This window comes from Piliocolobus tephrosceles, chromosome 8 (genome assembly GCF_002776525.5).
Source record: "Piliocolobus tephrosceles isolate RC106 chromosome 8, ASM277652v3, whole genome shotgun sequence".
In the NCBI taxonomy this organism is placed as follows: Eukaryota; Metazoa; Chordata; class Mammalia; order Primates; family Cercopithecidae; genus Piliocolobus; species Piliocolobus tephrosceles.
In genome coordinates this window covers 7,269,704-7,276,318 of record NC_045441.1, presented here as the reverse complement: position 1 = coordinate 7,276,318, position 6,615 = coordinate 7,269,704, and the positions used below count along the sequence as shown (strand labels likewise).

General features: G+C 47.1%; 1 pseudogene; it reads left to right on the top strand.

Moving 5' to 3' along the window:
- The first annotated feature begins 1,046 nt into the window (after window positions 1-1,046).
- Window positions 1,047-1,749, top strand: LOC111526388 (annotated as a pseudogene).
- Window positions 1,750-6,615: the final 4,866 nt, after the last annotated feature.

Genomic DNA, 6,615 nt, shown 5'->3' with positions numbered 1-6,615 from the left:
GGATCGCTTTAGGCCAGGAGTTCGAAACCAAGCTGGGCAAAATGGTGAAACCCCCAGCTCTACAAAAAATTTCAAAAATTAGTCAGACATGGTGGCACATGCCTGTAGTCCCAGCTGCTCAGAAAGCTGAAGTGGGAGGATTACTTAAGCCCAGGAGTTTGAGGCTGCAGTGTGCTATAATCACACCACTGCACACAAGCCTGGGTGACAGAAGGAAACACTGTCTCTAAAGAAATAAAAATAATTAAGAAACAAAATGGGGCCAGGCACACACCTGTAATCCCAGAACTTTGGGAGGCCAAGTCAGGAGGATCCCTTGAGCTCAGGAGTTCGAGACCAGCCTGGGCAACACGGCAAAAACCCCATCTCTACAAAAAATAAAGAAAAGAGCCAGACCTGGTGGTGTGCACCTATAGTCCCAACGAGTCAGGAGGCTGAGGCTGGAGGATCGCTTTGAACCCAGGAGGTTGAGGCTGCAGTGAGCTCAGATTGCACCATTGTGCTCCAGCCTGAGTGACAAAGTGAGGCCCTGTCTCAAAATAAATACAATAAAATAATAATAAAATGGAAGACACTGTTTTGTAGGCAGGAATGGTCCGGGAGACAGGCAGGGTTGCAGACGGCACTCTTGACACCTTCTCACACTGGCTGTGCTGCTCACTGCTTCCCAGGAGACCATGAACCAGCGATTAAAGGTCCGCATTGATCCACAGACCTAAGGCCCATTTATTTCTGACTCTTGGCTTTTGCAGGGGGTGCTCTAACTAGATGTTGAGGAGGCAACCCTTGGACCCTAACAAAAACAGCAGGCTCCCTATGCTTGTGAAATTCAGTAAACCCCTTTTCCAGCTGAGAGCTCTTCTCTCCCTTGCAATGGCCCATTATACCTGTGAATCACCGGGCCTGTTCCCTGTCTGCAGGGATGAGGTTTAGAAGGACATACTTTGGATGCAGGGCAAGCGAGTCCCAACTTGGGACTCAGTCTGTGAGGATTGGCTTCACGCAGGAAAGAATTCAAACGCAACTCTCTAGTCCAGGCCTCCAAGATGACAAAGAAAAGAAGGAACAACGATTATGCCCAAAAGGGCCATGACCACGTGTAGTCTATTCACTGCACGAACTATGCCCGATGCACGCCCAGGGACAAGACCATTAGGAAATTCATCATTCAGGCCAAGCATGGTGGTTCACGCCTGTAATCCCAACACTTTGGGAGGCCGAGGCGGGTGGATCACCTGAGGTCAGGAGTGCGAGACCAGCCTGATCAACATGGTGAAACTTCATCTCTACTAAAAAATACAAAAATTAGTGGGACATGGTGGCATGGTAGCACGTGTCATCCCAGAGGCTGAGGCAGGAGAATCGCTTGAACTCGGAAGGCAGAGGTTGCAGTGAGCGGAGATCGTGCTACTGCACTCCAGCCTGGGTGACAGAGCAAGACTTAATCTCAAAAAATAAAAAAAGAAATACGTCATTCGAAACATAGTGGAGGTCACAGCAGTCAGGGACATTTCTGAAGCGAGCGTCTTCGATACCTATGTGCTCCCCAAGCTGTATCTGAAGCTGCGTTACTGTGTGGGTTGTGCCATTCACATCAATGTAGTCAGGAATCGATTTCGTGAAGCCCTCAAGGACCAAATACCCCCATCCTGATTTAGACCTGCGGGTGCTGCCCCGTGGCCCCCATCAAAGCCCATGGAAGGAGCTGAGTCCTTAAAGACTAAAAGACTATTCTCTAGAGAAAAATAAATTGGAAATTGTACTAAAAAAAAAAAAAGGAGAATTCAAGGGCAAGCCAGCGGTAGGGTAGGAGAAAACAGCTTTACTGAGGCTGCAGGGTTACAGCTCCATGACTGCTCCTATGAACAGCGCTGCCCCGTAGGCAGACAGCAGCAGCTCAGGGCAGCTTTGCAGTCACATTCACACCTACTTTTAATTACATATAGATTAAGGAAGTGGCTTATGAAAAAACAAAAAAAAATTTGTTTTTGTTTTTGAGACAGGGTCTCACTCTGTTGCCCAGGCTGGAGTACAGTGGCACGATCTCAGCTCACTGCAACCTCCGCCTGCCGGGTTCAAGCCATCCTCCTACCTCATCCTCCTGAGTAGCTGGGACTACAGTCTTGTGCCACCACATCTGGCTCATTTTTGTATTTTTTGGTAGAAATGGGGTTTCACCATGTTGGCCAGGCTGGTCTCAAAATCCTGACCTCAGGTGATCCACCTGCTTTGGCCTCCCAAAGTGCTGGGATTACAGGTGCCTACTGCGCTGGCCTATGCAAAAGTTTCTAGAGAAGGGGTAGTAACTTTTGGGTCCTCAAGTCATTGTCCTGGAAAGGGACAGAAACGCCCAGGTGTTACCATGGCAGTGGTAAACTGACATGACACACTGGGGAGTGTGTCTTATGAAAAGCTGCTTCTACCCTGTCCCTGTTTTTTGTTTTGGGGTTTTTTGTTTGTTTGTCTGTCTTGTTTTGTTTGTTTGTTTGAGACGGAGTCTCCCTCTGTCACTCAGGCTGGAGTGCAGTGGTGAGATCTCCGCTCAGCCTCCCAGGTTCAAGCGATTCTTCCACATCAGCCTCCCAAGTAGCTGGGATTACAGGCGCGGGTCACCACGCCCAGCTAATTTTTGTATTTTTAGTAGAGACAGGGTTTCATCGTGTTGGCCAGGCTGGTCTCGAACTCCTGACCTCTGGTGATCCACCTGTCTTGGCCTCCCAAAATGCTGGGATTACAGGTGTGAGCCACTGCGCCCAGCCCCCAGCCCTGTTTTAACTAGTCCTCAGTTTGGTCCGGTGTCCAAGCCCCATCTCTAGAGTCAAGTCCCGCCTCCTACCTCCCTTTGAGAAGATGGGGCAACGGCCTGTCCCCAAAACAGCCCTTATGATGGCTGGCAAGATCTTGCAGGGTGCAAGGGGAGGGACAGAGAAGAGTGGGGTTGCATGGAGAGAGTTTCTGTTACATCCATAAATCCTTTGTCTCTCAGAAACGTGGACACTTTTCCCAATAATAGGCATTTTTTCCAAAAAGCGTTTCTTTAAAAAGGTTTCCTTTCACAAGTCCAAGGCATGTCTGAGACGCTCTTTCCCCAGGCACTACAAGTTTCTAGTCACCTCTCCCACTCTGTGAATTACAACCTCTTCCTTCTCATTTATTATTCATGATTACGGTGACATATCCGGCCATCTAATTCATTGTCTCCAAACGCTGACTTCATCTCCTTCCTTAAATGCTCATCCAGCTGGAATTTCTTCTGAGAAAGTTCTGGGCCTCACACTGGTGTTATCTTCCCCTGAACAGGCATGATCCGCTTAGAACTTTATTGGAGATCTCGTAAAAGAGCCCTTCGGAAACATTCAGGGCCTCCATGTGTCACCAATCACTTAGCACGCAGAGAGGACAAATGAGTGCTAAATGCAATTGCTGGCTCCCGCCGGCACTGCAGAGAAAATTCAAGGTGTCATCCTGCAGCTTTCCCGGGGGCAGGAAGGCCCCCAAACCCCCCCCCCCCCCCCCCCCCGGATCCTAAGAGTCCATCCTGACCACGAAGGTCATTGACCGCCTGGGGACAGTGGAGGATGGGCCAACATCTTGAATTCCCGCAGGGAGACAAGAGGCTGTCCACCAGCTGAGAAGGGAGATGGAGCAGGGACCTCATTTTTAGGGGCCTGGGGACCCCACAGCATGGAAATTAAGGAAAATTCTGGTTCTTTCTTTTTTTTTTTTTTTTTTTTTTTTTTTTTTTCCTTTTTTTTTTTGTAGAGAACGGGGTCTCGCTATATTACCCAGGCAGGTCTCGAACTCCTGGGCTCAAGCTATCCTCCCGCCTCTGCCTCCCTGAGACCTGGGATTACAGGCGTGAGCCACCGTGCCCGGCCAATTCTGGTTCTTTCAAGGGAAATTCCAGGCATCTAGCTAGCCCCAGAAGTAAATAAGTCAATTGTTAAAACAAAAGGTAGCAGTAGGGCCGGCACGGTGGCTCATACCTATAATCCCAGCACTTTGGGAAGCAAAGGTGGGTGGATCACCTGAGATCAGGAGTTTGAGACCAGCCTGGTCAACATGGTGAAACCCCGTCTCTACTAAAAATACAAAAATTAGCTAGGCATGGTGGCGCATGCCTGTAATCCCAGCTACTCGGGAGGCTGCAGCAGGAGAATTGCTTGAACCCAGGAGGTGGAGGTTGCAGTGAGCCAAAATCGTGCCGTTGCACTCCAGCCTGGACAACAAGAGCAAAACTCTATCTCAAAAAAAAAAAAAAAAAAGTAATAGTAGCCTAAAACAATAAACCAAGCCAAGAAAGTAAGAGTTCCAGAGATGTTTGCTTTCCGTATAGAAACTAAAGATAACATCTTACCGTATGTCCCTGAGCTGTGTTTCAGAAACCTGGACCTCCACTGAATGCCTGAGATAAGGGGGAACTACAGACTGAATTCTGAGCACCATTCTTTGGTCTAAATTTCTTTCTGAGGGGCTTGGAGGGCATCACACCCCTGAGACAGTTAACATTTTTCTCTGCTGACCCCCAAGTTTTAAACAAAGCTTCTCTTCCTTAACCAGTTGCAAATCAGAAAATCTTTGAGTCCACCTATGACCAGTAAGCCCTCGCTTCAAGATATCTCACCCTTTTAGGCCTAAACCAATGTGTAACCTCTGTGTATTTGTTCACAATTTTGCCTGTAGCTTCCGCTTTTCTGAAATTTACCTCTGCCTTTAAAACTTTTGCCTGCAAGCCATCGGTGAGCCAGGATTCGAGCATTTTGCTATCGGGTCCTTCTCACTTGCCATGCTACAAATAAATGCCTCCCTTCCTCCTTCCCTCCCTCCCTTCCTTCTTTCCTTCCTGCCTTCCTTCTTTCCTTCCTTCCTTTCTCCCTCCCTCCCTTCTCTCCCTCCTTCCTTCCTTTCTTTTCTTTCTTTCCTTCTTTCTTTTTCCTTCCTTCCTTCTCTCTCTCTTTCTATTTCTTTCCTTCTTTCTTCCCCCCTCTCTCTTTCTTTGCTTTGAGAGGGTCTCACTCTGTTGCCCAGGTTGGAGTGCAGTGGTACGGTCTCAGCTCACTGCAGCCTCAACCTCTCCAGCTCGGGGAATCCTCTCACCTCAACCTCCCAGGTAGCTGGGACTATAAGCACACACCACCACACTCAGCTAATTTTTTGTATTTTTTGTAGAAACAGGGTTTTGCCATGTTGCCCAGGCTGGTCTTGAACTCCTGACCTCAGGTGATCCACCCGCCTAGGCCTCCCGAAGTGCTGGGATTACAGGCGTGAGCCACCACACTTGGCCTATATTTTTGTTTTGTTTTTAAGATGGAGTCTTGCTCTGTCGCCCAGACTGGAGTGCAGTGGCGTGATCTCAGCTCACTGCAGCTTCCGCCTCCCAGGTTCGAGGGATTCTCCTGCCTCAGCCTCCTGAGTAGCTGGGACTCCAGGCACAAACCACCACGCCCAGCTAATTTTATATTTTTTTAGTAGAGTCGGGGTTTTATCATGTTGGCCAGGCTGGTCTCGAACGCCTGACCTCAAGTGATCCACCCGCCTAGGCCTCCCAAAGTGTTGGGATTGCAGGCATGAACCACAGCCAATATATTTAGATACACAAATACTTACCATTGTTTTGCAATTGCTGGCAATATTCAGTACAGTCGCATGCTGTGCAGGTTTGTAGCTTAGGAGCAACAGGCTACATCATCCAGCCTAGGTGTGTGGTAGACCACACCATCCAGGTTTGTATCCATACACTCTATGATTTCATACAACCATGAAATTGCCTAACAATGCATTTCTCAGAAAGTATCCTTGTCATTAAGCAACACGTGACTCTCTATATGAGTTAATAAATATGTTAAAACTGACCAAATTGTATGCTTTTTTTTTTTTTTTTTGAGATGGAGTTTTGTTCCTGTTGCCCAGGCTGGAGTGCAATGGTGAGATCTCAGCTCACTGCAACCTCCACCTTCCGGGTTCAAGAGGTTCTCCTGCCTCAGCCTCCCAAGTAGCTGGGATTACAGGTGCCCCCCGCCACCAAGCCCGGTTAATTTTTTTGTATTTTTAGTAGAGACAGGGTTTCACCATGTTGGCCAGGCTGGTCTGGAACTCCTGACCTCAGGAGATCTGCCTGCCTTGACCTCCTAGAGTGCTGGGATTGCAGGCATGAGCCAACACGCCCAGCCCAAATTGTATATTTTAAATATGTGTGGTGTAACATACTACAATTATACCTGAATCAAATTGGGGAAAAAAAAAAAAAAAAAAAAGATCAACTCAAGGAACTAAAATAAAACATTTTGAGAAGGAGAGCTTCACCTCCCCACTGGCCCTGAATTTCCACGTCTTTTAACCCAGCTTCTAATTTTAGATAGAAAAGAAAGAAAAGGAAAAGAAAAACGACACTAAAGTGAGACTTCACTTTAGAAAAGTGTTGAAAATACATTAAACACTGAGGTGTTACCATAATAAATGAATAATTTCAGAGCTGTCTTATCAAATATTTTAAAATATTTAAAATTAGCAAGTGCAGAGAAAATTAATGTTGAGTAAATAATTTTAATGAATAGATCCTACTATGTTCTAATGAGGTGTTTTTTTTTATATTCTGATTTTATTTTTGTAACAGAA